The sequence below is a fragment of the Pagrus major genome, chromosome 24, assembly GCF_040436345.1.
Source record: "Pagrus major chromosome 24, Pma_NU_1.0".
Lineage (NCBI taxonomy): Eukaryota > Metazoa > Chordata > Actinopteri > Spariformes > Sparidae > Pagrus > Pagrus major.
Genome location: NC_133238.1, coordinates 1,941,029 through 1,966,914, shown reverse-complemented (window position 1 = coordinate 1,966,914; position 25,886 = coordinate 1,941,029). Strand labels below are relative to the sequence as shown.

At 55.0% G+C, this 25,886-nt stretch overlaps 56 non-coding genes across 56 annotated transcripts; all 56 read left to right on the top strand.

Annotated features, from left to right (window-relative positions):
- Positions 1-275: 275 nt before the first annotated feature.
- On the top strand, positions 276-390 carry LOC140993159 (U5 spliceosomal RNA). The gene has a single exon (XR_012178656.1). It is a non-coding gene; the product is annotated as a U5 spliceosomal RNA (small nuclear RNA).
- Positions 391-567: 177 nt separating this feature from the next.
- Positions 568-758, top strand: LOC140992899 (U2 spliceosomal RNA). The gene has a single exon (XR_012178428.1). It is a non-coding gene; the product is annotated as a U2 spliceosomal RNA (small nuclear RNA).
- Positions 759-1,194: 436 nt separating this feature from the next.
- Positions 1,195-1,309, top strand: LOC140993157 (U5 spliceosomal RNA). Its single transcript, XR_012178654.1, has one exon. It is a non-coding gene; the product is annotated as a U5 spliceosomal RNA (small nuclear RNA).
- A 177-nt stretch (positions 1,310-1,486) lies between these two features.
- LOC140992898 (U2 spliceosomal RNA) lies at positions 1,487-1,677 on the top strand. The gene has a single exon (XR_012178427.1). It is a non-coding gene; the product is annotated as a U2 spliceosomal RNA (small nuclear RNA).
- Positions 1,678-2,112: 435 nt separating this feature from the next.
- On the top strand, positions 2,113-2,227 carry LOC140993156 (U5 spliceosomal RNA). Its single transcript, XR_012178653.1, has one exon. It is a non-coding gene; the product is annotated as a U5 spliceosomal RNA (small nuclear RNA).
- A 177-nt stretch (positions 2,228-2,404) lies between these two features.
- LOC140992896 (U2 spliceosomal RNA) lies at positions 2,405-2,595 on the top strand. The gene has a single exon (XR_012178426.1). It is a non-coding gene; the product is annotated as a U2 spliceosomal RNA (small nuclear RNA).
- Positions 2,596-3,031: 436 nt separating this feature from the next.
- Positions 3,032-3,146, top strand: LOC140993155 (U5 spliceosomal RNA). The gene has a single exon (XR_012178652.1). It is a non-coding gene; the product is annotated as a U5 spliceosomal RNA (small nuclear RNA).
- A 177-nt stretch (positions 3,147-3,323) lies between these two features.
- LOC140992895 (U2 spliceosomal RNA) lies at positions 3,324-3,514 on the top strand. Its single transcript, XR_012178425.1, has one exon. It is a non-coding gene; the product is annotated as a U2 spliceosomal RNA (small nuclear RNA).
- Positions 3,515-3,950: 436 nt separating this feature from the next.
- Positions 3,951-4,065, top strand: LOC140993154 (U5 spliceosomal RNA). The gene has a single exon (XR_012178651.1). It is a non-coding gene; the product is annotated as a U5 spliceosomal RNA (small nuclear RNA).
- Positions 4,066-4,242: 177 nt separating this feature from the next.
- Positions 4,243-4,433, top strand: LOC140992894 (U2 spliceosomal RNA). The gene has a single exon (XR_012178424.1). It is a non-coding gene; the product is annotated as a U2 spliceosomal RNA (small nuclear RNA).
- A 436-nt stretch (positions 4,434-4,869) lies between these two features.
- LOC140993153 (U5 spliceosomal RNA) lies at positions 4,870-4,984 on the top strand. The gene has a single exon (XR_012178650.1). It is a non-coding gene; the product is annotated as a U5 spliceosomal RNA (small nuclear RNA).
- Positions 4,985-5,161: 177 nt separating this feature from the next.
- LOC140992893 (U2 spliceosomal RNA) lies at positions 5,162-5,352 on the top strand. Its single transcript, XR_012178423.1, has one exon. It is a non-coding gene; the product is annotated as a U2 spliceosomal RNA (small nuclear RNA).
- A 436-nt stretch (positions 5,353-5,788) lies between these two features.
- Positions 5,789-5,903, top strand: LOC140993151 (U5 spliceosomal RNA). The gene has a single exon (XR_012178649.1). It is a non-coding gene; the product is annotated as a U5 spliceosomal RNA (small nuclear RNA).
- A 177-nt stretch (positions 5,904-6,080) lies between these two features.
- On the top strand, positions 6,081-6,271 carry LOC140992892 (U2 spliceosomal RNA). Its single transcript, XR_012178422.1, has one exon. It is a non-coding gene; the product is annotated as a U2 spliceosomal RNA (small nuclear RNA).
- A 436-nt stretch (positions 6,272-6,707) lies between these two features.
- LOC140993150 (U5 spliceosomal RNA) lies at positions 6,708-6,822 on the top strand. The gene has a single exon (XR_012178648.1). It is a non-coding gene; the product is annotated as a U5 spliceosomal RNA (small nuclear RNA).
- Positions 6,823-6,999: 177 nt separating this feature from the next.
- On the top strand, positions 7,000-7,190 carry LOC140993037 (U2 spliceosomal RNA). The gene has a single exon (XR_012178553.1). It is a non-coding gene; the product is annotated as a U2 spliceosomal RNA (small nuclear RNA).
- Positions 7,191-7,625: 435 nt separating this feature from the next.
- On the top strand, positions 7,626-7,740 carry LOC140993149 (U5 spliceosomal RNA). Its single transcript, XR_012178647.1, has one exon. It is a non-coding gene; the product is annotated as a U5 spliceosomal RNA (small nuclear RNA).
- A 177-nt stretch (positions 7,741-7,917) lies between these two features.
- LOC140992891 (U2 spliceosomal RNA) lies at positions 7,918-8,108 on the top strand. The gene has a single exon (XR_012178421.1). It is a non-coding gene; the product is annotated as a U2 spliceosomal RNA (small nuclear RNA).
- Positions 8,109-8,544: 436 nt separating this feature from the next.
- Positions 8,545-8,659, top strand: LOC140993148 (U5 spliceosomal RNA). The gene has a single exon (XR_012178646.1). It is a non-coding gene; the product is annotated as a U5 spliceosomal RNA (small nuclear RNA).
- A 177-nt stretch (positions 8,660-8,836) lies between these two features.
- On the top strand, positions 8,837-9,027 carry LOC140992890 (U2 spliceosomal RNA). Its single transcript, XR_012178420.1, has one exon. It is a non-coding gene; the product is annotated as a U2 spliceosomal RNA (small nuclear RNA).
- Positions 9,028-9,463: 436 nt separating this feature from the next.
- LOC140993147 (U5 spliceosomal RNA) lies at positions 9,464-9,578 on the top strand. Its single transcript, XR_012178645.1, has one exon. It is a non-coding gene; the product is annotated as a U5 spliceosomal RNA (small nuclear RNA).
- A 177-nt stretch (positions 9,579-9,755) lies between these two features.
- On the top strand, positions 9,756-9,946 carry LOC140992889 (U2 spliceosomal RNA). Its single transcript, XR_012178419.1, has one exon. It is a non-coding gene; the product is annotated as a U2 spliceosomal RNA (small nuclear RNA).
- Positions 9,947-10,382: 436 nt separating this feature from the next.
- LOC140993145 (U5 spliceosomal RNA) lies at positions 10,383-10,497 on the top strand. The gene has a single exon (XR_012178643.1). It is a non-coding gene; the product is annotated as a U5 spliceosomal RNA (small nuclear RNA).
- A 177-nt stretch (positions 10,498-10,674) lies between these two features.
- LOC140992887 (U2 spliceosomal RNA) lies at positions 10,675-10,865 on the top strand. The gene has a single exon (XR_012178417.1). It is a non-coding gene; the product is annotated as a U2 spliceosomal RNA (small nuclear RNA).
- Positions 10,866-11,301: 436 nt separating this feature from the next.
- On the top strand, positions 11,302-11,416 carry LOC140993144 (U5 spliceosomal RNA). Its single transcript, XR_012178642.1, has one exon. It is a non-coding gene; the product is annotated as a U5 spliceosomal RNA (small nuclear RNA).
- A 177-nt stretch (positions 11,417-11,593) lies between these two features.
- On the top strand, positions 11,594-11,784 carry LOC140993036 (U2 spliceosomal RNA). The gene has a single exon (XR_012178552.1). It is a non-coding gene; the product is annotated as a U2 spliceosomal RNA (small nuclear RNA).
- Positions 11,785-12,219: 435 nt separating this feature from the next.
- LOC140993143 (U5 spliceosomal RNA) lies at positions 12,220-12,334 on the top strand. The gene has a single exon (XR_012178641.1). It is a non-coding gene; the product is annotated as a U5 spliceosomal RNA (small nuclear RNA).
- A 177-nt stretch (positions 12,335-12,511) lies between these two features.
- LOC140992885 (U2 spliceosomal RNA) lies at positions 12,512-12,702 on the top strand. Its single transcript, XR_012178416.1, has one exon. It is a non-coding gene; the product is annotated as a U2 spliceosomal RNA (small nuclear RNA).
- A 436-nt stretch (positions 12,703-13,138) lies between these two features.
- On the top strand, positions 13,139-13,253 carry LOC140993142 (U5 spliceosomal RNA). Its single transcript, XR_012178640.1, has one exon. It is a non-coding gene; the product is annotated as a U5 spliceosomal RNA (small nuclear RNA).
- A 177-nt stretch (positions 13,254-13,430) lies between these two features.
- Positions 13,431-13,621, top strand: LOC140992884 (U2 spliceosomal RNA). The gene has a single exon (XR_012178415.1). It is a non-coding gene; the product is annotated as a U2 spliceosomal RNA (small nuclear RNA).
- A 436-nt stretch (positions 13,622-14,057) lies between these two features.
- On the top strand, positions 14,058-14,172 carry LOC140993140 (U5 spliceosomal RNA). Its single transcript, XR_012178639.1, has one exon. It is a non-coding gene; the product is annotated as a U5 spliceosomal RNA (small nuclear RNA).
- Positions 14,173-14,349: 177 nt separating this feature from the next.
- Positions 14,350-14,540, top strand: LOC140992883 (U2 spliceosomal RNA). The gene has a single exon (XR_012178414.1). It is a non-coding gene; the product is annotated as a U2 spliceosomal RNA (small nuclear RNA).
- A 436-nt stretch (positions 14,541-14,976) lies between these two features.
- LOC140993139 (U5 spliceosomal RNA) lies at positions 14,977-15,091 on the top strand. The gene has a single exon (XR_012178638.1). It is a non-coding gene; the product is annotated as a U5 spliceosomal RNA (small nuclear RNA).
- A 177-nt stretch (positions 15,092-15,268) lies between these two features.
- On the top strand, positions 15,269-15,459 carry LOC140992882 (U2 spliceosomal RNA). Its single transcript, XR_012178413.1, has one exon. It is a non-coding gene; the product is annotated as a U2 spliceosomal RNA (small nuclear RNA).
- Positions 15,460-15,897: 438 nt separating this feature from the next.
- Positions 15,898-16,011, top strand: LOC140992622 (U5 spliceosomal RNA). The gene has a single exon (XR_012178187.1). It is a non-coding gene; the product is annotated as a U5 spliceosomal RNA (small nuclear RNA).
- A 176-nt stretch (positions 16,012-16,187) lies between these two features.
- Positions 16,188-16,378, top strand: LOC140992881 (U2 spliceosomal RNA). The gene has a single exon (XR_012178412.1). It is a non-coding gene; the product is annotated as a U2 spliceosomal RNA (small nuclear RNA).
- A 436-nt stretch (positions 16,379-16,814) lies between these two features.
- Positions 16,815-16,929, top strand: LOC140993138 (U5 spliceosomal RNA). The gene has a single exon (XR_012178637.1). It is a non-coding gene; the product is annotated as a U5 spliceosomal RNA (small nuclear RNA).
- A 177-nt stretch (positions 16,930-17,106) lies between these two features.
- LOC140993025 (U2 spliceosomal RNA) lies at positions 17,107-17,297 on the top strand. Its single transcript, XR_012178542.1, has one exon. It is a non-coding gene; the product is annotated as a U2 spliceosomal RNA (small nuclear RNA).
- Positions 17,298-17,732: 435 nt separating this feature from the next.
- On the top strand, positions 17,733-17,847 carry LOC140993137 (U5 spliceosomal RNA). The gene has a single exon (XR_012178636.1). It is a non-coding gene; the product is annotated as a U5 spliceosomal RNA (small nuclear RNA).
- A 177-nt stretch (positions 17,848-18,024) lies between these two features.
- Positions 18,025-18,215, top strand: LOC140992880 (U2 spliceosomal RNA). The gene has a single exon (XR_012178411.1). It is a non-coding gene; the product is annotated as a U2 spliceosomal RNA (small nuclear RNA).
- Positions 18,216-18,651: 436 nt separating this feature from the next.
- Positions 18,652-18,766, top strand: LOC140993136 (U5 spliceosomal RNA). Its single transcript, XR_012178635.1, has one exon. It is a non-coding gene; the product is annotated as a U5 spliceosomal RNA (small nuclear RNA).
- Positions 18,767-18,943: 177 nt separating this feature from the next.
- LOC140992879 (U2 spliceosomal RNA) lies at positions 18,944-19,134 on the top strand. The gene has a single exon (XR_012178410.1). It is a non-coding gene; the product is annotated as a U2 spliceosomal RNA (small nuclear RNA).
- Positions 19,135-19,569: 435 nt separating this feature from the next.
- On the top strand, positions 19,570-19,684 carry LOC140993135 (U5 spliceosomal RNA). Its single transcript, XR_012178634.1, has one exon. It is a non-coding gene; the product is annotated as a U5 spliceosomal RNA (small nuclear RNA).
- Positions 19,685-19,861: 177 nt separating this feature from the next.
- Positions 19,862-20,052, top strand: LOC140992878 (U2 spliceosomal RNA). The gene has a single exon (XR_012178409.1). It is a non-coding gene; the product is annotated as a U2 spliceosomal RNA (small nuclear RNA).
- A 436-nt stretch (positions 20,053-20,488) lies between these two features.
- On the top strand, positions 20,489-20,603 carry LOC140993133 (U5 spliceosomal RNA). Its single transcript, XR_012178632.1, has one exon. It is a non-coding gene; the product is annotated as a U5 spliceosomal RNA (small nuclear RNA).
- A 177-nt stretch (positions 20,604-20,780) lies between these two features.
- On the top strand, positions 20,781-20,971 carry LOC140992877 (U2 spliceosomal RNA). The gene has a single exon (XR_012178408.1). It is a non-coding gene; the product is annotated as a U2 spliceosomal RNA (small nuclear RNA).
- Positions 20,972-21,407: 436 nt separating this feature from the next.
- LOC140993132 (U5 spliceosomal RNA) lies at positions 21,408-21,522 on the top strand. Its single transcript, XR_012178631.1, has one exon. It is a non-coding gene; the product is annotated as a U5 spliceosomal RNA (small nuclear RNA).
- A 177-nt stretch (positions 21,523-21,699) lies between these two features.
- Positions 21,700-21,890, top strand: LOC140992874 (U2 spliceosomal RNA). The gene has a single exon (XR_012178406.1). It is a non-coding gene; the product is annotated as a U2 spliceosomal RNA (small nuclear RNA).
- A 436-nt stretch (positions 21,891-22,326) lies between these two features.
- LOC140993131 (U5 spliceosomal RNA) lies at positions 22,327-22,441 on the top strand. Its single transcript, XR_012178630.1, has one exon. It is a non-coding gene; the product is annotated as a U5 spliceosomal RNA (small nuclear RNA).
- A 177-nt stretch (positions 22,442-22,618) lies between these two features.
- On the top strand, positions 22,619-22,809 carry LOC140992873 (U2 spliceosomal RNA). Its single transcript, XR_012178405.1, has one exon. It is a non-coding gene; the product is annotated as a U2 spliceosomal RNA (small nuclear RNA).
- A 434-nt stretch (positions 22,810-23,243) lies between these two features.
- Positions 23,244-23,358, top strand: LOC140993129 (U5 spliceosomal RNA). Its single transcript, XR_012178629.1, has one exon. It is a non-coding gene; the product is annotated as a U5 spliceosomal RNA (small nuclear RNA).
- A 177-nt stretch (positions 23,359-23,535) lies between these two features.
- LOC140992872 (U2 spliceosomal RNA) lies at positions 23,536-23,726 on the top strand. The gene has a single exon (XR_012178404.1). It is a non-coding gene; the product is annotated as a U2 spliceosomal RNA (small nuclear RNA).
- Positions 23,727-24,162: 436 nt separating this feature from the next.
- LOC140993128 (U5 spliceosomal RNA) lies at positions 24,163-24,277 on the top strand. Its single transcript, XR_012178628.1, has one exon. It is a non-coding gene; the product is annotated as a U5 spliceosomal RNA (small nuclear RNA).
- A 177-nt stretch (positions 24,278-24,454) lies between these two features.
- Positions 24,455-24,645, top strand: LOC140992871 (U2 spliceosomal RNA). Its single transcript, XR_012178403.1, has one exon. It is a non-coding gene; the product is annotated as a U2 spliceosomal RNA (small nuclear RNA).
- Positions 24,646-25,081: 436 nt separating this feature from the next.
- On the top strand, positions 25,082-25,196 carry LOC140993064 (U5 spliceosomal RNA). The gene has a single exon (XR_012178570.1). It is a non-coding gene; the product is annotated as a U5 spliceosomal RNA (small nuclear RNA).
- Positions 25,197-25,373: 177 nt separating this feature from the next.
- Positions 25,374-25,564, top strand: LOC140992870 (U2 spliceosomal RNA). Its single transcript, XR_012178402.1, has one exon. It is a non-coding gene; the product is annotated as a U2 spliceosomal RNA (small nuclear RNA).
- The last annotated feature ends 322 nt before the right edge of the window (positions 25,565-25,886 follow it).

Sequence of the window (25,886 nt, the reverse complement as noted above, 5' to 3'; positions counted from 1 at the left end):
GCGCAATACCTGCTGAGTGTGCCCTGCATTTCCCCCCCCGCGGTCCTCAACTGAAACAGAGAGTCTGGAAGCGCCCGAGTGTTTGTGACGTTTGGTGGCCTGCGCCCAACGAGCAGGCTTTTCTCTCTCCACAAACCGGTCGAGTAGAGCCTGGGATAATGTGGGGACGGGCGTGGCCAGGGATTTTGGTGCGCGATGAGCCAAGTGAGGCTCACCATGAGAAGAGTGCCTGGGACCACAGCTGTCTTGGCTGCTGTCGAGGAGAGGCGCTGTACTTACTCGGGTTTCTCTTCATAACGCACAAGTCTTTCGCCTTTTACTAAAGACTTCCGTGGAGAGGAACACCAATGAGTTGAAGATATTTTTGGCAGGCTTTGCCGTTTGGCTGAGCCTCGTGCATGTGTGAAAATCAATAAAGCCGGCCTTAACCAGACTCGGGGCTAAGCCACGGAGCGCTTGGGAGGAGCCGCTAAGCACAAGCCACTCCGCCGCGCAATGCAAATGGCACACCGCGACGAGTGTGAAGCGTGCCAGGAGGTGGGCTCAGGCAGCAGACGACTGGGGCTCATCGCTTCTCGGCCTTTTGGCTAAGATCAAGTGTAGTATCTGTTCTTATCAGTTTAATATCTGATATGTCCTCTATATGGGGACAACATATTAAATGGATTTTTAGCCTCGGGAGCTGAAACAGGGGCTTGCTCCGTTCACTCCACGCATCGACCCGGTATTGCAGCGCCGCCGGGAACGGTGCACCCCTCTCCGGCCTTGTTGAAAATCAATCAGTGTTGCAGACCAAAGGCCTTGACAAACTTGACATTGCGGCACAGAATCGGCAGCAAGAAGAAGGCTGGCAAACCGCAGCGAGAGCTGCGCTTTGCATGGTCAGAAAAAGAGGCAAAACTGCCTCGCCGCGGCCGGTGCGCAATACCTGCTGAGTGTGCCCTGCATTTCCCCCCCCGCGGTCCTCAACTGAAACAGAGAGTCTGGAAGCGCCCGAGTGTTTGTGACGTTTGGTGGCCTGCGCCCAACGAGCAGGCTTTTCTCTCTCCACAAACCGGTCGAGTAGAGCCTGGGATAATGTGGGGACGGGCGTGGCCAGGGATTTTGGTGCGCGATGAGCCAAGTGAGGCTCACCATGAGAAGAGTGCCTGGGACCACAGCTGTCTTGGCTGCTGTCGAGGAGAGGCGCTGTACTTACTCGGGTTTCTCTTCATAACGCACAAGTCTTTCGCCTTTTACTAAAGACTTCCGTGGAGAGGAACACCAATGAGTTGAAGATATTTTTGGCAGGCTTTGCCGTTTGGCTGAGCCTCGTGCATGTGTGAAAATCAATAAAGCCGGCCTTAACCAGACTCGGGGCTAAGCCACGGAGCGCTTGGGAGGAGCCGCTAAGCACAAGCCACTCCGCCGCGCAATGCAAATGGCACACCGCGACGAGTGTGAAGCGTGCCAGGAGGTGGGCTCAGGCAGCAGACGACTGGGGCTCATCGCTTCTCGGCCTTTTGGCTAAGATCAAGTGTAGTATCTGTTCTTATCAGTTTAATATCTGATATGTCCTCTATATGGGGACAACATATTAAATGGATTTTTAGCCTCGGGAGCTGAAACAGGGGCTTGCTCCGTTCACTCCACGCATCGACCCGGTATTGCAGCGCCGCCGGGAACGGTGCACCCCTCTCCGGCCTTGTTGAAAATCAATCAGTGTTGCAGACCAAAGGCCTTGACAAACTTGACATTGCGGCACAGAATCGGCAGCAAGAAGAAGGCTGGCAAACCGCAGCGAGAGCTGCGCTTTGCATGGTCAGAAAAAGAGGCAAAACTGCCTCGCCGCGGCCGGTGCGCAATACCTGCTGAGTGTGCCCTGCATTTCCCCCCCGCGGTCCTCAACTGAAACAGAGAGTCTGGAAGCGCCCGAGTGTTTGTGACGTTTGGTGGCCTGCGCCCAACGAGCAGGCTTTTCTCTCTCCACAAACCGGTCGAGTAGAGCCTGGGATAATGTGGGGACGGGCGTGGCCAGGGATTTTGGTGCGCGATGAGCCAAGTGAGGCTCACCATGAGAAGAGTGCCTGGGACCACAGCTGTCTTGGCTGCTGTCGAGGAGAGGCGCTGTACTTACTCGGGTTTCTCTTCATAACGCACAAGTCTTTCGCCTTTTACTAAAGACTTCCGTGGAGAGGAACACCAATGAGTTGAAGATATTTTTGGCAGGCTTTGCCGTTTGGCTGAGCCTCGTGCATGTGTGAAAATCAATAAAGCCGGCCTTAACCAGACTCGGGGCTAAGCCACGGAGCGCTTGGGAGGAGCCGCTAAGCACAAGCCACTCCGCCGCGCTATGCAAATGGCACACCGCGACGAGTGTGAAGCGTGCCAGGAGGTGGGCTCAGGCAGCAGACGACTGGGGCTCATCGCTTCTCGGCCTTTTGGCTAAGATCAAGTGTAGTATCTGTTCTTATCAGTTTAATATCTGATATGTCCTCTATATGGGGACAACATATTAAATGGATTTTTAGCCTCGGGAGCTGAAACAGGGGCTTGCTCCGTTCACTCCACGCATCGACCCGGTATTGCAGCGCCGCCGGGAACGGTGCACCCCTCTCCGGCCTTGTTGAAAATCAATCAGTGTTGCAGACCAAAGGCCTTGACAAACTTGACATTGCGGCACAGAATCGGCAGCAAGAAGAAGGCTGGCAAACCGCAGCGAGAGCTGCGCTTTGCATGGTCAGAAAAAGAGGCAAAACTGCCTCGCCGCGGCCGGTGCGCAATACCTGCTGAGTGTGCCCTGCATTTCCCCCCCCGCGGTCCTCAACTGAAACAGAGAGTCTGGAAGCGCCCGAGTGTTTGTGACGTTTGGTGGCCTGCGCCCAACGAGCAGGCTTTTCTCTCTCCACAAACCGGTCGAGTAGAGCCTGGGATAATGTGGGGACGGGCGTGGCCAGGGATTTTGGTGCGCGATGAGCCAAGTGAGGCTCACCATGAGAAGAGTGCCTGGGACCACAGCTGTCTTGGCTGCTGTCGAGGAGAGGCGCTGTACTTACTCGGGTTTCTCTTCATAACGCACAAGTCTTTCGCCTTTTACTAAAGACTTCCGTGGAGAGGAACACCAATGAGTTGAAGATATTTTTGGCAGGCTTTGCCGTTTGGCTGAGCCTCGTGCATGTGTGAAAATCAATAAAGCCGGCCTTAACCAGACTCGGGGCTAAGCCACGGAGCGCTTGGGAGGAGCCGCTAAGCACAAGCCACTCCGCCGCGCAATGCAAATGGCACACCGCGACGAGTGTGAAGCGTGCCAGGAGGTGGGCTCAGGCAGCAGACGACTGGGGCTCATCGCTTCTCGGCCTTTTGGCTAAGATCAAGTGTAGTATCTGTTCTTATCAGTTTAATATCTGATATGTCCTCTATATGGGGACAACATATTAAATGGATTTTTAGCCTCGGGAGCTGAAACAGGGGCTTGCTCCGTTCACTCCACGCATCGACCCGGTATTGCAGCGCCGCCGGGAACGGTGCACCCCTCTCCGGCCTTGTTGAAAATCAATCAGTGTTGCAGACCAAAGGCCTTGACAAACTTGACATTGCGGCACAGAATCGGCAGCAAGAAGAAGGCTGGCAAACCGCAGCGAGAGCTGCGCTTTGCATGGTCAGAAAAAGAGGCAAAACTGCCTCGCCGCGGCCGGTGCGCAATACCTGCTGAGTGTGCCCTGCATTTCCCCCCCCGCGGTCCTCAACTGAAACAGAGAGTCTGGAAGCGCCCGAGTGTTTGTGACGTTTGGTGGCCTGCGCCCAACGAGCAGGCTTTTCTCTCTCCACAAACCGGTCGAGTAGAGCCTGGGATAATGTGGGGACGGGCGTGGCCAGGGATTTTGGTGCGCGATGAGCCAAGTGAGGCTCACCATGAGAAGAGTGCCTGGGACCACAGCTGTCTTGGCTGCTGTCGAGGAGAGGCGCTGTACTTACTCGGGTTTCTCTTCATAACGCACAAGTCTTTCGCCTTTTACTAAAGACTTCCGTGGAGAGGAACACCAATGAGTTGAAGATATTTTTGGCAGGCTTTGCCGTTTGGCTGAGCCTCGTGCATGTGTGAAAATCAATAAAGCCGGCCTTAACCAGACTCGGGGCTAAGCCACGGAGCGCTTGGGAGGAGCCGCTAAGCACAAGCCACTCCGCCGCGCAATGCAAATGGCACACCGCGACGAGTGTGAAGCGTGCCAGGAGGTGGGCTCAGGCAGCAGACGACTGGGGCTCATCGCTTCTCGGCCTTTTGGCTAAGATCAAGTGTAGTATCTGTTCTTATCAGTTTAATATCTGATATGTCCTCTATATGGGGACAACATATTAAATGGATTTTTAGCCTCGGGAGCTGAAACAGGGGCTTGCTCCGTTCACTCCACGCATCGACCCGGTATTGCAGCGCCGCCGGGAACGGTGCACCCCTCTCCGGCCTTGTTGAAAATCAATCAGTGTTGCAGACCAAAGGCCTTGACAAACTTGACATTGCGGCACAGAATCGGCAGCAAGAAGAAGGCTGGCAAACCGCAGCGAGAGCTGCGCTTTGCATGGTCAGAAAAAGAGGCAAAACTGCCTCGCCGCGGCCGGTGCGCAATACCTGCTGAGTGTGCCCTGCATTTCCCCCCCCGCGGTCCTCAACTGAAACAGAGAGTCTGGAAGCGCCCGAGTGTTTGTGACGTTTGGTGGCCTGCGCCCAACGAGCAGGCTTTTCTCTCTCCACAAACCGGTCGAGTAGAGCCTGGGATAATGTGGGGACGGGCGTGGCCAGGGATTTTGGTGCGCGATGAGCCAAGTGAGGCTCACCATGAGAAGAGTGCCTGGGACCACAGCTGTCTTGGCTGCTGTCGAGGAGAGGCGCTGTACTTACTCGGGTTTCTCTTCATAACGCACAAGTCTTTCGCCTTTTACTAAAGACTTCCGTGGAGAGGAACACCAATGAGTTGAAGATATTTTTGGCAGGCTTTGCCGTTTGGCTGAGCCTCGTGCATGTGTGAAAATCAATAAAGCCGGCCTTAACCAGACTCGGGGCTAAGCCACGGAGCGCTTGGGAGGAGCCGCTAAGCACAAGCCACTCCGCCGCGCAATGCAAATGGCACACCGCGACGAGTGTGAAGCGTGCCAGGAGGTGGGCTCAGGCAGCAGACGACTGGGGCTCATCGCTTCTCGGCCTTTTGGCTAAGATCAAGTGTAGTATCTGTTCTTATCAGTTTAATATCTGATATGTCCTCTATATGGGGACAACATATTAAATGGATTTTTAGCCTCGGGAGCTGAAACAGGGGCTTGCTCCGTTCACTCCACGCATCGACCCGGTATTGCAGCGCCGCCGGGAACGGTGCACCCCTCTCCGGCCTTGTTGAAAATCAATCAGTGTTGCAGACCAAAGGCCTTGACAAACTTGACATTGCGGCACAGAATCGGCAGCAAGAAGAAGGCTGGCAAACCGCAGCGAGAGCTGCGCTTTGCATGGTCAGAAAAAGAGGCAAAACTGCCTCGCCGCGGCCGGTGCGCAATACCTGCTGAGTGTGCCCTGCATTTCCCCCCCCGCGGTCCTCAACTGAAACAGAGAGTCTGGAAGCGCCCGAGTGTTTGTGACGTTTGGTGGCCTGCGCCCAACGAGCAGGCTTTTCTCTCTCCACAAACCGGTCGAGTAGAGCCTGGGATAATGTGGGGACGGGCGTGGCCAGGGATTTTGGTGCGCGATGAGCCAAGTGAGGCTCACCATGAGAAGAGTGCCTGGGACCACAGCTGTCTTGGCTGCTGTCGAGGAGAGGCGCTGTACTTACTCGGGTTTCTCTTCATAACGCACAAGTCTTTCGCCTTTTACTAAAGACTTCCGTGGAGAGGAACACCAATGAGTTGAAGATATTTTTGGCAGGCTTTGCCGTTTGGCTGAGCCTCGTGCATGTGTGAAAATCAATAAAGCCGGCCTTAACCAGACTCGGGGCTAAGCCACGGAGCGCTTGGGAGGAGCCGCTAAGCACAAGCCACTCCGCCGCGCAATGCAAATGGCACACCGCGACGAGTGTGAAGCGTGCCAGGAGGTGGGCTCAGGCAGCAGACGACTGGGGCTCATCGCTTCTCGGCCTTTTGGCTAAGATCAAGTGTAGTATCTGTTCTTATCAGTTTAATATCTGATATGTCCTCTATATGGGGACAACATATTAAATGGATTTTTAGCCTCGGGAGCTGAAACAGGGGCTTGCTCCGTTCACTCCACGCATCGACCCGGTATTGCAGCGCCGCCGGGAACGGTGCACCCCTCTCCGGCCTTGTTGAAAATCAATCAGTGTTGCAGACCAAAGGCCTTGACAAACTTGACATTGCGGCACAGAATCGGCAGCAAGAAGAAGGCTGGCAAACCGCAGCGAGAGCTGCGCTTTGCATGGTCAGAAAAAGAGGCAAAACTGCCTCGCCGCGGCCGGTGCGCAATACCTGCTGAGTGTGCCCTGCATTTCCCCCCCCGCGGTCCTCAACTGAAACAGAGAGTCTGGAAGCGCCCGAGTGTTTGTGACGTTTGGTGGCCTGCGCCCAACGAGCAGGCTTTTCTCTCTCCACAAACCGGTCGAGTAGAGCCTGGGATAATGTGGGGACGGGCGTGGCCAGGGATTTTGGTGCGCGATGAGCCAAGTGAGGCTCACCATGAGAAGAGTGCCTGGGACCACAGCTGTCTTGGCTGCTGTCGAGGAGAGGCGCTGTACTTACTCGGGTTTCTCTTCATAACGCACAAGTCTTTCGCCTTTTACTAAAGACTTCCGTGGAGAGGAACACCAATGAGTTGAAGATATTTTTGGCAGGCTTTGCCGTTTGGCTGAGCCTCGTGCATGTGTGAAAATCAATAAAGCCGGCCTTAACCAGACTCGGGGCTAAGCCACGGAGCGCTTGGGAGGAGCCGCTAAGCACAAGCCACTCCGCCGCGCAATGCAAATGGCACACCGCGACGAGTGTGAAGCGTGCCAGGAGGTGGGCTCAGGCAGCAGACGACTGGGGCTCATCGCTTCTCGGCCTTTTGGCTAAGATCAAGTGTAGTATCTGTTCTTATCAGTTTAATATCTGATATGTCCTCTATATGGGGACAACATATTAAATGGATTTTTAGCCTCGGGAGCTGAAACAGGGGCTTGCTCCGTTCACTCCACGCATAGACCCGGTATTGCAGCGCCGCCGGGAACGGTGCACCCCTCTCCGGCCTTGTTGAAAATCAATCAGTGTTGCAGACCAAAGGCCTTGACAAACTTGACATTGCGGCACAGAATCGGCAGCAAGAAGAAGGCTGGCAAACCGCAGCGAGAGCTGCGCTTTGCATGGTCAGAAAAAGAGGCAAAACTGCCTCGCCGCGGCCGGTGCGCAATACCTGCTGAGTGTGCCCTGCATTTCCCCCCCGCGGTCCTCAACTGAAACAGAGAGTCTGGAAGCGCCCGAGTGTTTGTGACGTTTGGTGGCCTGCGCCCAACGAGCAGGCTTTTCTCTCTCCACAAACCGGTCGAGTAGAGCCTGGGATAATGTGGGGACGGGCGTGGCCAGGGATTTTGGTGCGCGATGAGCCAAGTGAGGCTCACCATGAGAAGAGTGCCTGGGACCACAGCTGTCTTGGCTGCTGTCGAGGAGAGGCGCTGTACTTACTCGGGTTTCTCTTCATAACGCACAAGTCTTTCGCCTTTTACTAAAGACTTCCGTGGAGAGGAACACCAATGAGTTGAAGATATTTTTGGCAGGCTTTGCCGTTTGGCTGAGCCTCGTGCATGTGTGAAAATCAATAAAGCCGGCCTTAACCAGACTCGGGGCTAAGCCACGGAGCGCTTGGGAGGAGCCGCTAAGCACAAGCCACTCCGCCGCGCAATGCAAATGGCACACCGCGACGAGTGTGAAGCGTGCCAGGAGGTGGGCTCAGGCAGCAGACGACTGGGGCTCATCGCTTCTCGGCCTTTTGGCTAAGATCAAGTGTAGTATCTGTTCTTATCAGTTTAATATCTGATATGTCCTCTATATGGGGACAACATATTAAATGGATTTTTAGCCTCGGGAGCTGAAACAGGGGCTTGCTCCGTTCACTCCACGCATCGACCCGGTATTGCAGCGCCGCCGGGAACGGTGCACCCCTCTCCGGCCTTGTTGAAAATCAATCAGTGTTGCAGACCAAAGGCCTTGACAAACTTGACATTGCGGCACAGAATCGGCAGCAAGAAGAAGGCTGGCAAACCGCAGCGAGAGCTGCGCTTTGCATGGTCAGAAAAAGAGGCAAAACTGCCTCGCCGCGGCCGGTGCGCAATACCTGCTGAGTGTGCCCTGCATTTCCCCCCCCGCGGTCCTCAACTGAAACAGAGAGTCTGGAAGCGCCCGAGTGTTTGTGACGTTTGGTGGCCTGCGCCCAACGAGCAGGCTTTTCTCTCTCCACAAACCGGTCGAGTAGAGCCTGGGATAATGTGGGGACGGGCGTGGCCAGGGATTTTGGTGCGCGATGAGCCAAGTGAGGCTCACCATGAGAAGAGTGCCTGGGACCACAGCTGTCTTGGCTGCTGTCGAGGAGAGGCGCTGTACTTACTCGGGTTTCTCTTCATAACGCACAAGTCTTTCGCCTTTTACTAAAGACTTCCGTGGAGAGGAACACCAATGAGTTGAAGATATTTTTGGCAGGCTTTGCCGTTTGGCTGAGCCTCGTGCATGTGTGAAAATCAATAAAGCCGGCCTTAACCAGACTCGGGGCTAAGCCACGGAGCGCTTGGGAGGAGCCGCTAAGCACAAGCCACTCCGCCGCGCAATGCAAATGGCACACCGCGACGAGTGTGAAGCGTGCCAGGAGGTGGGCTCAGGCAGCAGACGACTGGGGCTCATCGCTTCTCGGCCTTTTGGCTAAGATCAAGTGTAGTATCTGTTCTTATCAGTTTAATATCTGATATGTCCTCTATATGGGGACAACATATTAAATGGATTTTTAGCCTCGGGAGCTGAAACAGGGGCTTGCTCCGTTCACTCCACGCATCGACCCGGTATTGCAGCGCCGCCGGGAACGGTGCACCCCTCTCCGGCCTTGTTGAAAATCAATCAGTGTTGCAGACCAAAGGCCTTGACAAACTTGACATTGCGGCACAGAATCGGCAGCAAGAAGAAGGCTGGCAAACCGCAGCGAGAGCTGCGCTTTGCATGGTCAGAAAAAGAGGCAAAACTGCCTCGCCGCGGCCGGTGCGCAATACCTGCTGAGTGTGCCCTGCATTTCCCCCCCCGCGGTCCTCAACTGAAACAGAGAGTCTGGAAGCGCCCGAGTGTTTGTGACGTTTGGTGGCCTGCGCCCAACGAGCAGGCTTTTCTCTCTCCACAAACCGGTCGAGTAGAGCCTGGGATAATGTGGGGACGGGCGTGGCCAGGGATTTTGGTGCGCGATGAGCCAAGTGAGGCTCACCATGAGAAGAGTGCCTGGGACCACAGCTGTCTTGGCTGCTGTCGAGGAGAGGCGCTGTACTTACTCGGGTTTCTCTTCATAACGCACAAGTCTTTCGCCTTTTACTAAAGACTTCCGTGGAGAGGAACACCAATGAGTTGAAGATATTTTTGGCAGGCTTTGCCGTTTGGCTGAGCCTCGTGCATGTGTGAAAATCAATAAAGCCGGCCTTAACCAGACTCGGGGCTAAGCCACGGAGCGCTTGGGAGGAGCCGCTAAGCACAAGCCACTCCGCCGCGCAATGCAAATGGCACACCGCGACGAGTGTGAAGCGTGCCAGGAGGTGGGCTCAGGCAGCAGACGACTGGGGCTCATCGCTTCTCGGCCTTTTGGCTAAGATCAAGTGTAGTATCTGTTCTTATCAGTTTAATATCTGATATGTCCTCTATATGGGGACAACATATTAAATGGATTTTTAGCCTCGGGAGCTGAAACAGGGGCTTGCTCCGTTCACTCCACGCATCGACCCGGTATTGCAGCGCCGCCGGGAACGGTGCACCCCTCTCCGGCCTTGTTGAAAATCAATCAGTGTTGCAGACCAAAGGCCTTGACAAACTTGACATTGCGGCACAGAATCGGCAGCAAGAAGAAGGCTGGCAAACCGCAGCGAGAGCTGCGCTTTGCATGGTCAGAAAAAGAGGCAAAACTGCCTCGCCGCGGCCGGTGCGCAATACCTGCTGAGTGTGCCCTGCATTTCCCCCCCCGCGGTCCTCAACTGAAACAGAGAGTCTGGAAGCGCCCGAGTGTTTGTGACGTTTGGTGGCCTGCGCCCAACGAGCAGGCTTTTCTCTCTCCACAAACCGGTCGAGTAGAGCCTGGGATAATGTGGGGACGGGCGTGGCCAGGGATTTTGGTGCGCGATGAGCCAAGTGAGGCTCACCATGAGAAGAGTGCCTGGGACCACAGCTGTCTTGGCTGCTGTCGAGGAGAGGCGCTGTACTTACTCGGGTTTCTCTTCATAACGCACAAGTCTTTCGCCTTTTACTAAAGACTTCCGTGGAGAGGAACACCAATGAGTTGAAGATATTTTTGGCAGGCTTTGCCGTTTGGCTGAGCCTCGTGCATGTGTGAAAATCAATAAAGCCGGCCTTAACCAGACTCGGGGCTAAGCCACGGAGCGCTTGGGAGGAGCCGCTAAGCACAAGCCACTCCGCCGCGCAATGCAAATGGCACACCGCGACGAGTGTGAAGCGTGCCAGGAGGTGGGCTCAGGCAGCAGACGACTGGGGCTCATCGCTTCTCGGCCTTTTGGCTAAGATCAAGTGTAGTATCTGTTCTTATCAGTTTAATATCTGATATGTCCTCTATATGGGGACAACATATTAAATGGATTTTTAGCCTCGGGAGCTGAAACAGGGGCTTGCTCCGTTCACTCCACGCATCGACCCGGTATTGCAGCGCCGCCGGGAACGGTGCACCCCTCTCCGGCCTTGTTGAAAATCAATCAGTGTTGCAGACCAAAGGCCTTGACAAACTTGACATTGCGGCACAGAATCGGCAGCAAGAAGAAGGCTGGCAAACCGCAGCGAGAGCTGCGCTTTGCATGGTCAGAAAAAGAGGCAAAACTGCCTCGCCGCGGCCGGTGCGCAATACCTGCTGAGTGTGCCCTGCATTTCCCCCCCCGCGGTCCTCAACTGAAACAGAGAGTCTGGAAGCGCCCGAGTGTTTGTGACGTTTGGTGGCCTGCGCCCAACGAGCAGGCTTTTCTCTCTCCACAAACCGGTCGAGTAGAGCCTGGGATAATGTGGGGACGGGCGTGGCCAGGGATTTTGGTGCGCGATGAGCCAAGTGAGGCTCACCATGAGAAGAGTGCCTGGGACCACAGCTGTCTTGGCTGCTGTCGAGGAGAGGCGCTGTACTTACTCGGGTTTCTCTTCATAACGCACAAGTCTTTCGCCTTTTACTAAAGACTTCCGTGGAGAGGAACACCAATGAGTTGAAGATATTTTTGGCAGGCTTTGCCGTTTGGCTGAGCCTCGTGCATGTGTGAAAATCAATAAAGCCGGCCTTAACCAGACTCGGGGCTAAGCCACGGAGCGCTTGGGAGGAGCCGCTAAGCACAAGCCACTCCGCCGCGCAATGCAAATGGCACACCGCGACGAGTGTGAAGCGTGCCAGGAGGTGGGCTCAGGCAGCAGACGACTGGGGCTCATCGCTTCTCGGCCTTTTGGCTAAGATCAAGTGTAGTATCTGTTCTTATCAGTTTAATATCTGATATGTCCTCTATATGGGGACAACATATTAAATGGATTTTTAGCCTCGGGAGCTGAAACAGGGGCTTGCTCCGTTCACTCCACGCATAGACCCGGTATTGCAGCGCCGCCGGGAACGGTGCACCCCTCTCCGGCCTTGTTGAAAATCAATCAGTGTTGCAGACCAAAGGCCTTGACAAACTTGACATTGCGGCACAGAATCGGCAGCAAGAAGAAGGCTGGCAAACCGCAGCGAGAGCTGCGCTTTGCATGGTCAGAAAAAGAGGCAAAACTGCCTCGCCGCGGCCGGTGCGCAATACCTGCTGAGTGTGCCCTGCATTTCCCCCCCGCGGTCCTCAACTGAAACAGAGAGTCTGGAAGCGCCCGAGTGTTTGTGACGTTTGGTGGCCTGCGCCCAACGAGCAGGCTTTTCTCTCTCCACAAACCGGTCGAGTAGAGCCTGGGATAATGTGGGGACGGGCGTGGCCAGGGATTTTGGTGCGCGATGAGCCAAGTGAGGCTCACCATGAGAAGAGTGCCTGGGACCACAGCTGTCTTGGCTGCTGTCGAGGAGAGGCGCTGTACTTACTCGGGTTTCTCTTCATAACGCACAAGTCTTTCGCCTTTTACTAAAGACTTCCGTGGAGAGGAACACCAATGAGTTGAAGATATTTTTGGCAGGCTTTGCCGTTTGGCTGAGCCTCGTGCATGTGTGAAAATCAATAAAGCCGGCCTTAACCAGACTCGGGGCTAAGCCACGGAGCGCTTGGGAGGAGCCGCTAAGCACAAGCCACTCCGCCGCGCAATGCAAATGGCACACCGCGACGAGTGTGAAGCGTGCCAGGAGGTGGGCTCAGGCAGCAGACGACTGGGGCTCATCGCTTCTCGGCCTTTTGGCTAAGATCAAGTGTAGTATCTGTTCTTATCAGTTTAATATCTGATATGTCCTCTATATGGGGACAACATATTAAATGGATTTTTAGCCTCGGGAGCTGAAACAGGGGCTTGCTCCGTTCACTCCACGCATCGACCCGGTATTGCAGCGCCGCCGGGAACGGTGCACCCCTCTCCGGCCTTGTTGAAAATCAATCAGTGTTGCAGACCAAAGGCCTTGACAAACTTGACATTGCGGCACAGAATCGGCAGCAAGAAGAAGGCTGGCAAACCGCAGCGAGAGCTGCGCTTTGCATGGTCAGAAAAAGAGGCAAAACTGCCTCGCCGCGGCCGGTGCGCAATACCTGCTGAGTGTGCCCTGCATTTCCCCCCCCGCGGTCCTCAACTGAAACAGAGAGTCTGGAAGCGCCCGAGTGTTTGTGACGTTTGGTGGCCTGCGCCCAACGAGCAGGCTTTTCTCTCTCCACAAACCGGTCGAGTAGAGCCTGGGATAATGTGGGGACGGGCGTGGCCAGGGATTTTGGTGCGCGATGAGCCAAGTGAGGCTCACCATGAGAAGAGTGCCTGGGACCACAGCTGTCTTGGCTGCTGTCGAGGAGAGGCGCTGTACTTACTCGGGTTTCTCTTCATAACGCACAAGTCTTTCGCCTTTTACTAAAGACTTCCGTGGAGAGGAACACCAATGAGTTGAAGATATTTTTGGCAGGCTTTGCCGTTTGGCTGAGCCTCGTGCATGTGTGAAAATCAATAAAGCCGGCCTTAACCAGACTCGGGGCTAAGCCACGGAGCGCTTGGGAGGAGCCGCTAAGCACAAGCCACTCCGCCGCGCAATGCAAATGGCACACCGCGACGAGTGTGAAGCGTGCCAGGAGGTGGGCTCAGGCAGCAGACGACTGGGGCTCATCGCTTCTCGGCCTTTTGGCTAAGATCAAGTGTAGTATCTGTTCTTATCAGTTTAATATCTGATATGTCCTCTATATGGGGACAACATATTAAATGGATTTTTAGCCTCGGGAGCTGAAACAGGGGCTTGCTCCGTTCACTCCACGCATCGACCCGGTATTGCAGCGCCGCCGGGAACGGTGCACCCCTCTCCGGCCTTGTTGAAAATCAATCAGTGTTGCAGACCAAAGGCCTTGACAAACTTGACATTGCGGCACAGAATCGGCAGCAAGAAGAAGGCTGGCAAACCGCAGCGAGAGCTGCGCTTTGCATGGTCAGAAAAAGAGGCAAAACTGCCTCGCCGCGGCCGGTGCGCAATACCTGCTGAGTGTGCCCTGCATTTCCCCCCCCGCGGTCCTCAACTGAAACAGAGAGTCTGGAAGCGCCCGAGTGTTTGTGACGTTTGGTGGCCTGCGCCCAACGAGCAGGCTTTTCTCTCTCCACAAACCGGTCGAGTAGAGCCTGGGATAATGTGGGGACGGGCGTGGCCAGGGATTTTGGTGCGCGATGAGCCAAGTGAGGCTCACCATGAGAAGAGTGCCTGGGACCACAGCTGTCTTGGCTGCTGTCGAGGAGAGGCGCTGTACTTACTCGGGTTTCTCTTCATAACGCACAAGTCTTTCGCCTTTTACTAAAGACTTCCGTGGAGAGGAACACCAATGAGTTGAAGATATTTTTGGCAGGCTTTGCCGTTTGGCTGAGCCTCGTGCATGTGTGAAAATCAATAAAGCCGGCCTTAACCAGACTCGGGGCTAAGCCACGGAGCGCTTGGGAGGAGCCGCTAAGCACAAGCCACTCCGCCGCGCAATGCAAATGGCACACCGCGACGAGTGTGAAGCGTGCCAGGAGGTGGGCTCAGGCAGCAGACGACTGGGGCTCATCGCTTCTCGGCCTTTTGGCTAAGATCAAGTGTAGTATCTGTTCTTATCAGTTTAATATCTGATATGTCCTCTATATGGGGACAACATATTAAATGGATTTTTAGCCTCGGGAGCTGAAACAGGGGCTTGCTCCGTTCACTCCACGCATCGACCCGGTATTGCAGCGCCGCCGGGAACGGTGCACCCCTCTCCGGCCTTGTTGAAAATCAATCAGTGTTGCAGACCAAAGGCCTTGACAAACTTGACATTGCGGCACAGAATCGGCAGCAAGAAGAAGGCTGGCAAACCGCAGCGAGAGCTGCGCTTTGCATGGTCAGAAAAAGAGGCAAAACTGCCTCGCCGCGGCCGGTGCGCAATACCTGCTGAGTGTGCCCTGCATTTCCCCCCCCGCGGTCCTCAACTGAAACAGAGAGTCTGGAAGCGCCCGAGTGTTTGTGACGTTTGGTGGCCTGCGCCCAACGAGCAGGCTTTTCTCTCTCCACAAACCGGTCGAGTAGAGCCTGGGATAATGTGGGGACGGGCGTGGCCAGGGATTTTGGTGCGCGATGAGCCAAGTGAGGCTCACCATGAGAAGAGTGCCTGGGACCACAGCTGTCTTGGCTGCTGTCGAGGAGAGGCGCTGTACTTACTCGGGTTTCTCTTCATAACGCACAAGTCTTTCGCCTTTTACTAAAGACTTCCGTGGAGAGGAACACCAATGAGTTGAAGATATTTTTGGCAGGCTTTGCCGTTTGGCTGAGCCTCGTGCATGTGTGAAAATCAATAAAGCCGGCCTTAACCAGACTCGGGGCTAAGCCACGGAGCGCTTGGGAGGAGCCGCTAAGCACAAGCCACTCCGCCGCGCAATGCAAATGGCACACCGCGACGAGTGTGAAGCGTGCCAGGAGGTGGGCTCAGGCAGCAGACGACTGGGGCTCATCGCTTCTCGGCCTTTTGGCTAAGATCAAGTGTAGTATCTGTTCTTATCAGTTTAATATCTGATATGTCCTCTATATGGGGACAACATATTAAATGGATTTTTAGCCTCGGGAGCTGAAACAGGGGCTTGCTCCGTTCACTCCACGCATCGACCCGGTATTGCAGCGCCGCCGGGAACGGTGCACCCCTCTCCGGCCTTGTTGAAAATCAATCAGTGTTGCAGACCAAAGGCCTTGACAAACTTGACATTGCGGCACAGAATCGGCAGCAAGAAGAAGGCTGGCAAACCGCAGCGAGAGCTGCGCTTTGCATGGTCAGAAAAAGAGGCAAAACTGCCTCGCCGCGGCCGGTGCGCAATACCTGCTGAGTGTGCCCTGCATTTCCCCCCCCGCGGTCCTCAACTGAAACAGAGAGTCTGGAAGCGCCCGAGTGTTTGTGACGTTTGGTGGCCTGCGCCCAACGAGCAGGCTTTTCTCTCTCCACAAACCGGTCGAGTAGAGCCTGGGATAATATGTGGGGACGGGCGTGGCCAGGGATTTTGGTGCGCGATGAGCCAAGTGAGGCTCACCATGAGAAGAGTGCCTGGGACCACAGCTGTCTTGGCTGCTGTCGAGGAGAGGCGCTGTACTTACTCGGGTTTCTCTTCATAACGCACAAGTCTTTCGCCTTTTACTAAAGACTTCGTGGAGAGGAACACCAATGAGTTGAAGATATTTTTGGCAGGCTTTGCCGTTTGGCTGAGCCTCGTGCATGTGTGAAAATCAATAAAGCCGGCCTTAACCAGACTCGGGGCTAAGCCACGGAGCGCTTGGAGGAGCCGCTAAGCACAAGCCACTCCGCCGCGCAATGCAAATGGCACACCGCGACGAGTGTGAAGCGTGCCAGGAGGTGGGCTCAGGCAGCAGACGACTGGGGCTCATCGCTTCTCGGCCTTTTGGCTAAGATCAAGTGTAGTATCTGTTCTTATCAGTTTAATATCTGATATGTCCTCTATATGGGGACAACATATTAAATGGATTTTTAGCCTCGGGAGCTGAAACAGGGGCTTGCTCCGTTCACTCCACGCATCGACCCGGTATTGCAGCGCCGCCGGGAACGGTGCACCCCTCTCCGGCCTTGTTGAAAATCAATCAGTGTTGCAGACCAAAGGCCTTGACAAACTTGACATTGCGGCACAGAATCGGCAGCAAGAAGAAGGCTGGCAAACCGCAGCGAGAGCTGCGCTTTGCATGGTCAGAAAAAGAGGCAAAACTGCCTCGCCGCGGCCGGTGCGCAATACCTGCTGAGTGTGCCCTGCATTTCCCCCCCCGCGGTCCTCAACTGAAACAGAGAGTCTGGAAGCGCCCGAGTGTTTGTGACGTTTGGTGGCCTGCGCCCAACGAGCAGGCTTTTCTCTCTCCACAAACCGGTCGAGTAGAGCCTGGGATAATGTGGGGACGGGCGTGGCCAGGGATTTTGGTGCGCGATGAGCCAAGTGAGGCTCACCATGAGAAGAGTGCCTGGGACCACAGCTGTCTTGGCTGCTGTCGAGGAGAGGCGCTGTACTTACTCGGGTTTCTCTTCATAACGCACAAGTCTTTCGCCTTTTACTAAAGACTTCCGTGGAGAGGAACACCAATGAGTTGAAGATATTTTTGGCAGGCTTTGCCGTTTGGCTGAGCCTCGTGCATGTGTGAAAATCAATAAAGCCGGCCTTAACCAGACTCGGGGCTAAGCCACGGAGCGCTTGGGAGGAGCCGCTAAGCACAAGCCACTCCGCCGCGCAATGCAAATGGCACACCGCGACGAGTGTGAAGCGTGCCAGGAGGTGGGCTCAGGCAGCAGACGACTGGGGCTCATCGCTTCTCGGCCTTTTGGCTAAGATCAAGTGTAGTATCTGTTCTTATCAGTTTAATATCTGATATGTTCTCTATATGGGGACAACATATTAAATGGATTTTTAGCCTCGGGAGCTGAAACAGGGGCTTGCTCCGTTCACTCCACGCATCGACCCGGTATTGCAGCGCCGCCGGGAACGGTGCACCCCTCTCCGGCCTTGTTGAAAATCAATCAGTGTTGCAGACCAAAGGCCTTGACAAACTTGACATTGCGGCACAGAATCGGCAGCAAGAAGAAGGCTGGCAAACCGCAGCGAGAGCTGCGCTTTGCATGGTCAGAAAAAGAGGCAAAACTGCCTCGCCGCGGCCGGTGCGCAATACCTGCTGAGTGTGCCCTGCATTTCCCCCCCGCGGTCCTCAACTGAAACAGAGAGTCTGGAAGCGCCCGAGTGTTTGTGACGTTTGGTGGCCTGCGCCCAACGAGCAGGCTTTTCTCTCTCCACAAACCGGTCGAGTAGAGCCTGGGATAATGTGGGGACGGGCGTGGCCAGGGATTTTGGTGCGCGATGAGCCAAGTGAGGCTCACCATGAGAAGAGTGCCTGGGACCACAGCTGTCTTGGCTGCTGTCGAGGAGAGGCGCTGTACTTACTCGGGTTTCTCTTCATAACGCACAAGTCTTTCGCCTTTTACTAAAGACTTCCGTGGAGAGGAACACCAATGAGTTGAAGATATTTTTGGCAGGCTTTGCCGTTTGGCTGAGCCTCGTGCATGTGTGAAAATCAATAAAGCCGGCCTTAACCAGACTCGGGGCTAAGCCACGGAGCGCTTGGGAGGAGCCGCTAAGCACAAGCCACTCCGCCGCGCAATGCAAATGGCACACCGCGACGAGTGTGAAGCGTGCCAGGAGGTGGGCTCAGGCAGCAGACGACTGGGGCTCATCGCTTCTCGGCCTTTTGGCTAAGATCAAGTGTAGTATCTGTTCTTATCAGTTTAATATCTGATATGTCCTCTATATGGGGACAACATATTAAATGGATTTTTAGCCTCGGGAGCTGAAACAGGGGCTTGCTCCGTTCACTCCACGCATCGACCCGGTATTGCAGCGCCGCCGGGAACGGTGCACCCCTCTCCGGCCTTGTTGAAAATCAATCAGTGTTGCAGACCAAAGGCCTTGACAAACTTGACATTGCGGCACAGAATCGGCAGCAAGAAGAAGGCTGGCAAACCGCAGCGAGAGCTGCGCTTTGCATGGTCAGAAAAAGAGGCAAAACTGCCTCGCCGCGGCCGGTGCGCAATACCTGCTGAGTGTGCCCTGCATTTCCCCCCCCGCGGTCCTCAACTGAAACAGAGAGTCTGGAAGCGCCCGAGTGTTTGTGACGTTTGGTGGCCTGCGCCCAACGAGCAGGCTTTTCTCTCTCCACAAACCGGTCGAGTAGAGCCTGGGATAATGTGGGGACGGGCGTGGCCAGGGATTTTGGTGCGCGATGAGCCAAGTGAGGCTCACCATGAGAAGAGTGCCTGGGACCACAGCTGTCTTGGCTGCTGTCGAGGAGAGGCGCTGTACTTACTCGGGTTTCTCTTCATAACGCACAAGTCTTTCGCCTTTTACTAAAGACTTCCGTGGAGAGGAACACCAATGAGTTGAAGATATTTTTGGCAGGCTTTGCCGTTTGGCTGAGCCTCGTGCATGTGTGAAAATCAATAAAGCCGGCCTTAACCAGACTCGGGGCTAAGCCACGGAGCGCTTGGGAGGAGCCGCTAAGCACAAGCCACTCCGCCGCGCAATGCAAATGGCACACCGCGACGAGTGTGAAGCGTGCCAGGAGGTGGGCTCAGGCAGCAGACGACTGGGGCTCATCGCTTCTCGGCCTTTTGGCTAAGATCAAGTGTAGTATCTGTTCTTATCAGTTTAATATCTGATATGTCCTCTATATGGGGACAACATATTAAATGGATTTTTAGCCTCGGGAGCTGAAACAGGGGCTTGCTCCGTTCACTCCACGCATCGACCCGGTATTGCAGCGCCGCCGGGAACGGTGCACCCCTCTCCGGCCTTGTTGAAAATCAATCAGTGTTGCAGACCAAAGGCCTTGACAAACTTGACATTGCGGCACAGAATCGGCAGCAAGAAGAAGGCTGGCAAACCGCAGCGAGAGCTGCGCTTTGCATGGTCAGAAAAAGAGGCAAAACTGCCTCGCCGCGGCCGGTGCGCAATACCTGCTGAGTGTGCCCTGCATTTCCCCCCCGCGGTCCTCAACTGAAACAGAGAGTCTGGAAGCGCCCGAGTGTTTGTGACGTTTGGTGGCCTGCGCCCAACGAGCAGGCTTTTCTCTCTCCACAAACCGGTCGAGTAGAGCCTGGGATAATGTGGGGACGGGCGTGGCCAGGGATTTTGGTGCGCGATGAGCCAAGTGAGGCTCACCATGAGAAGAGTGCCTGGGACCACAGCTGTCTTGGCTGCTGTCGAGGAGAGGCGCTGTACTTACTCGGGTTTCTCTTCATAACGCACAAGTCTTTCGCCTTTTACTAAAGACTTCCGTGGAGAGGAACACCAATGAGTTGAAGATATTTTTGGCAGGCTTTGCCGTTTGGCTGAGCCTCGTGCATGTGTGAAAATCAATAAAGCCGGCCTTAACCAGACTCGGGGCTAAGCCACGGAGCGCTTGGGAGGAGCCGCTAAGCACAAGCCACTCCGCCGCGCAATGCAAATGGCACACCGCGACGAGTGTGAAGCGTGCCAGGAGGTGGGCTCAGGCAGCAGACGACTGGGGCTCATCGCTTCTCGGCCTTTTGGCTAAGATCAAGTGTAGTATCTGTTCTTATCAGTTTAATATCTGATATGTCCTCTATATGGGGACAACATATTAAATGGATTTTTAGCCTCGGGAGCTGAAACAGGGGCTTGCTCCGTTCACTCCACGCATCGACCCGGTATTGCAGCGCCGCCGGGAACGGTGCACCCCTCTCCGGCCTTGTTGAAAATCAATCAGTGTTGCAGACCAAAGGCCTTGACAAACTTGACATTGCGGCACAGAATCGGCAGCAAGAAGAAGGCTGGCAAACCGCAGCGAGAGCTGCGCTTTGCATGGTCAGAAAAAGAGGCAAAACTGCCTCGCCGCGGCCGGTGCGCAATACCTGCTGAGTGTGCCCTGCATTTCCCCCCCCGCGGTCCTCAACTGAAACAGAGAGTCTGGAAGCGCCCGAGTGTTTGTGACGTTTGGTGGCCTGCGCCCAACGAGCAGGCTTTTCTCTCTCCACAAACCGGTCGAGTAGAGCCTGGGATAATGTGGGGACGGGCGTGGCCAGGGATTTTGGTGCGCGATGAGCCAAGTGAGGCTCACCATGAGAAGAGTGCCTGGGACCACAGCTGTCTTGGCTGCTGTCGAGGAGAGGCGCTGTACTTACTCGGGTTTCTCTTCATAACGCACAAGTCTTTCGCCTTTTACTAAAGACTTCCGTGGAGAGGAACACCAATGAGTTGAAGATATTTTTGGCAGGCTTTGCCGTTTGGCTGAGCCTCGTGCATGTGTGAAAATCAATAAAGCCGGCCTTAACCAGACTCGGGGCTAAGCCACGGAGCGCTTGGGAGGAGCCGCTAAGCACAAGCCACTCCGCCGCGCAATGCAAATGGCACACCGCGACGAGTGTGAAGCGTGCCAGGAGGTGGGCTCAGGCAGCAGACGACTGGGGCTCATCGCTTCTCGGCCTTTTGGCTAAGATCAAGTGTAGTATCTGTTCTTATCAGTTTAATATCTGATATGTCCTCTATATGGGGACAACATATTAAATGGATTTTTAGCCTCGGGAGCTGAAACAGGGGCTTGCTCCGTTCACTCCACGCATCGACCCGGTATTGCAGCGCCGCCGGGAACGGTGCACCCCTCTCCGGCCTTGTTGAAAATCAATCAGTGTTGCAGACCAAAGGCCTTGACAAACTTGACATTGCGGCACAGAATCGGCAGCAAGAAGAAGGCTGGCAAACCGCAGCGAGAGCTGCGCTTTGCATGGTCAGAAAAAGAGGCAAAACTGCCTCGCCGCGGCCGGTGCGCAATACCTGCTGAGTGTGCCCTGCATTTCCCCCCCCGCGGTCCTCAACTGAAACAGAGAGTCTGGAAGCGCCCGAGTGTTTGTGACGTTTGGTGGCCTGCGCCCAACGAGCAGGCTTTTCTCTCTCCACAAACCGGTCGAGTAGAGCCTGGGATAATGTGGGGACGGGCGTGGCCAGGGATTTTGGTGCGCGATGAGCCAAGTGAGGCTCACCATGAGAAGAGTGCCTGGGACCACAGCTGTCTTGGCTGCTGTCGAGGAGAGGCGCTGTACTTACTCGGGTTTCTCTTCATAACGCACAAGTCTTTCGCCTTTTACTAAAGACTTCCGTGGAGAGGAACACCAATGAGTTGAAGATATTTTTGGCAGGCTTTGCCGTTTGGCTGAGCCTCGTGCATGTGTGAAAATCAATAAAGCCGGCCTTAACCAGACTCGGGGCTAAGCCACGGAGCGCTTGGGAGGAGCCGCTAAGCACAAGCCACTCCGCCGCGCAATGCAAATGGCACACCGCGACGAGTGTGAAGCGTGCCAGGAGGTGGGCTCAGGCAGCAGACGACTGGGGCTCATCGCTTCTCGGCCTTTTGGCTAAGATCAAGTGTAGTATCTGTTCTTATCAGTTTAATATCTGATATGTCCTCTATATGGGGACAACATATTAAATGGATTTTTAGCCTCGGGAGCTGAAACAGGGGCTTGCTCCGTTCACTCCACGCATCGACCCGGTATTGCAGCGCCGCCGGGAACGGTGCACCCCTCTCCGGCCTTGTTGAAAATCAATCAGTGTTGCAGACCAAAGGCCTTGACAAACTTGACATTGCGGCACAGAATCGGCAGCAAGAAGAAGGCTGGCAAACCGCAGCGAGAGCTGCGCTTTGCATGGTCAGAAAAAGAGGCAAAACTGCCTCGCCGCGGCCGGTGCGCAATACCTGCTGAGTGTGCCCTGCATTTCCCCCCCCGCGGTCCTCAACTGAAACAGAGAGTCTGGAAGCGCCCGAGTGTTTGTGACGTTTGGTGGCCTGCGCCCAACGAGCAGGCTTTTCTCTCTCCACAAACCGGTCGAGTAGAGCCTGGGATAATGTGGGGACGGGCGTGGCCAGGGATTTTGGTGCGCGATGAGCCAAGTGAGGCTCACCATGAGAAGAGTGCCTGGGACCACAGCTGTCTTGGCTGCTGTCGAGGAGAGGCGCTGTACTTACTCGGGTTTCTCTTCATAACGCACAAGTCTTTCGCCTTTTACTAAAGACTTCCGTGGAGAGGAACACCAATGAGTTGAAGATATTTTTGGCAGGCTTTGCCGTTTGGCTGAGCCTCGTGCATGTGTGAAAATCAATAAAGCCGGCCTTAACCAGACTCGGGGCTAAGCCACGGAGCGCTTGGGAGGAGCCGCTAAGCACAAGCCACTCCGCCGCGCAATGCAAATGGCACACCGCGACGAGTGTGAAGCGTGCCAGGAGGTGGGCTCAGGCAGCAGACGACTGGGGCTCATCGCTTCTCGGCCTTTTGGCTAAGATCAAGTGTAGTATCTGTTCTTATCAGTTTAATATCTGATATGTCCTCTATATGGGGACAACATATTAAATGGATTTTTAGCCTCGGGAGCTGAAACAGGGGCTTGCTCCGTTCACTCCACGCATCGACCCGGTATTGCAGCGCCGCCGGGAACGGTGCACCCCTCTCCGGCCTTGTTGAAAATCAATCAGTGTTGCAGACCAAAGGCCTTGACAAACTTGACATTGCGGCACAGAATCGGCAGCAAGAAGAAGGCTGGCAAACCGCAGCGAGAGCTGCGCTTTGCATGGTCAGAAAAAGAGGCAAAACTGCCTCGCCGCGGCCGGTGCGCAATACCTGCTGAGTGTGCCCTGCATTTCCCCCCCCGCGGTCCTCAACTGAAACAGAGAGTCTGGAAGCGCCCGAGTGTTTGTGACGTTTGGTGGCCTGCGCCCAACGAGCAGGCTTTTCTCTCTCCACAAACCGGTCGAGTAGAGCCTGGGATAATGTGGGGACGGGCGTGGCCAGGGATTTTGGTGCGCGATGAGCCAAGTGAGGCTCACCATGAGAAGAGTGCCTGGGACCACAGCTGTCTTGGCTGCTGTCGAGATGGCGCTGTACTTACTCGGGTTTCTCTTCATAACGCACAAGTCTTTCGCCTTTTACTAAAGACTTCCGTGGAGAGGAACACCAATGAGTTGAAGATATTTTTGGCAGGCTTTGCCGTTTGGCTGAGCCTCGTGCATGTGTGAAAATCAATAAAGCCGGCCTTAACCAGACTCGGGGCTAAGCCACGGAGCGCTTGGGAGGAGCCGCTAAGCACAAGCCACTCCGCCGCGCAATGCAAATGGCACACCGCGACGAGTGTGAAGCGTGCCAGGAGGTGGGCTCAGGCAGCAGACGACTGGGGCTCATCGCTTCTCGGCCTTTTGGCTAAGATCAAGTGTAGTATCTGTTCTTATCAGTTTAATATCTGATATGTCCTCTATATGGGGACAACATATTAAATGGATTTTTAGCCTCGGGAGCTGAAACAGGGGCTTGCTCCGTTCACTCCACGCATCGACCCGGTATTGCAGCGCCGCCGGGAACGGTGCACCCCTCTCCGGCCTTGTTGAAAATCAATCAGTGTTGCAGACCAAAGGCCTTGACAAACTTGACATTGCGGCACAGAATCGGCAGCAAGAAGAAGGCTGGCAAACCGCAGCGAGAGCTGCGCTTTGCATGGTCAGAAAAAGAGGCAAAACTGCCTCGCCGCGGCCGGTGCACAATACCTGCTGAGTGTGCCCTGCATTTCCCCCCCCGCGGTCCTCAACTGAAACAGAGAGTCTGGAAGCGCCCGAGTGTTTGTGACGTTTGGTGGCCTGCGCCCAACGAGCAGGCTTTTCTCTCTCCACAAACCGGTCGAGTAGAGCCTGGGATAATGTGGGGACGGGCGTGGCCAGGGATTTTGGTGCGCGATGAGCCAAGTGAGGCTCACCATGAGAAGAGTGCCTGGGACCACAGCTGTCTTGGCTGCTGTCGAGGAGAGGCGCTGTACTTACTCGGGTTTCTCTTCATAACGCACAAGTCTTTCGCCTTTTACTAAAGACTTCCGTGGAGAGGAACACCAATGAGTTGAAGATATTTTTGGCAGGCTTTGCCGTTTGGCTGAGCCTCGTGCATGTGTGAAAATCAATAAAGCCGGCCTTAACCAGACTCGGGGCTAAGCCACGGAGCGCTTGGGAGGAGCCGCTAAGCACAAGCCACTCCGCCGCGCAATGCAAATGGCACACCGCGACGAGTGTGAAGCGTGCCAGGAGGTGGGCTCAGGCAGCAGACGACTGGGGCTCATCGCTTCTCGGCCTTTTGGCTAAGATCAAGTGTAGTATCTGTTCTTATCAGTTTAATATCTGATATGTCCTCTATATGGGGACAACATATTAAATGGATTTTTAGCCTCGGGAGCTGAAACAGGGGCTTGCTCCGTTCACTCCACGCATCGACCCGGTATTGCAGCGCCGCCGGGAACGGTGCACCCCTCTCCGGCCTTGTTGAAAATCAATCAGTGTTGCAGACCAAAGGCCTTGACAAACTTGACATTGCGGCACAGAATCGGCAGCAAGAAGAAGGCTGGCAAACCGCAGCGAGAGCTGCGCTTTGCATGGTCAGAAAAAGAGGCAAAACTGCCTCGCCGCGGCCGGTGCGCAATACCTGCTGAGTGTGCCCTGCATTTCCCCCCCCGCGGTCCTCAACTGAAACAGAGAGTCTGGAAGCGCCCGAGTGTTTGTGACGTTTGGTGGCCTGCGCCCAACGAGCAGGCTTTTCTCTCTCCACAAACCGGTCGAGTAGAGCCTGGGATAATGTGGGGACGGGCGTGGCCAGGGATTTTGGTGCGCGATGAGCCAAGTGAGGCTCACCATGAGAAGAGTGCCTGGGACCACAGCTGTCTTGGCTGCTGTCGAGGAGAGGCGCTGTACTTACTCGGGTTTCTCTTCATAACGCACAAGTCTTTCGCCTTTTACTAAAGACTTCCGTGGAGAGGAACACCAATGAGTTGAAGACATTTTTGGCAGGCTTTGCCGTTTGGCTGAGCCTCGTGCATGTGTGAAAATCAATAAAGCCGGCCTTAACCAGACTCGGGGCTAAGCCACGGAGCGCTTGGGAGGAGCCGCTAAGCACAAGCCACTCCGCCGCGCAATGCAAATGGCACACCGCGACGAGTGTGAAGCGTGCCAGGAGGTGGGCTCAGGCAGCAGACGACTGGGGCTCATCGCTTCTCGGCCTTTTGGCTAAGATCAAGTGTAGTATCTGTTCTTATCAGTTTAATATCTGATATGTCCTCTATATGGGGACAACATATTAAATGGATTTTTAGCCTCGGGAGCTGAAACAGGGGCTTGCTCCGTTCACTCCACGCATCGACCCGGTATTGCAGCGCCGCCGGGAACGGTGCACCCCTCTCCGGCCTTGTTGAAAATCAATCAGTGTTGCAGACCAAAGGCCTTGACAAACTTGACATTGCGGCACAGAATCGGCAGCAAGAAGAAGGCTGGCAAACCGCAGCGAGAGCTGCGCTTTGCATGGTCAGAAAAAGAGGCAAAACTGCCTCGCCGCGGCCGGTGCGCAATACCTGCTGAGTGTGCCCTGCATTTCCCCCCCGCGGTCCTCAACTGAAACAGAGAGTCTGGAAGCGCCCGAGTGTTTGTGACGTTTGGTGGCCTGCGCCCAACGAGCAGGCTTTTCTCTCTCCACAAACCGGTCGAGTAGAGCCTGGGATAATGT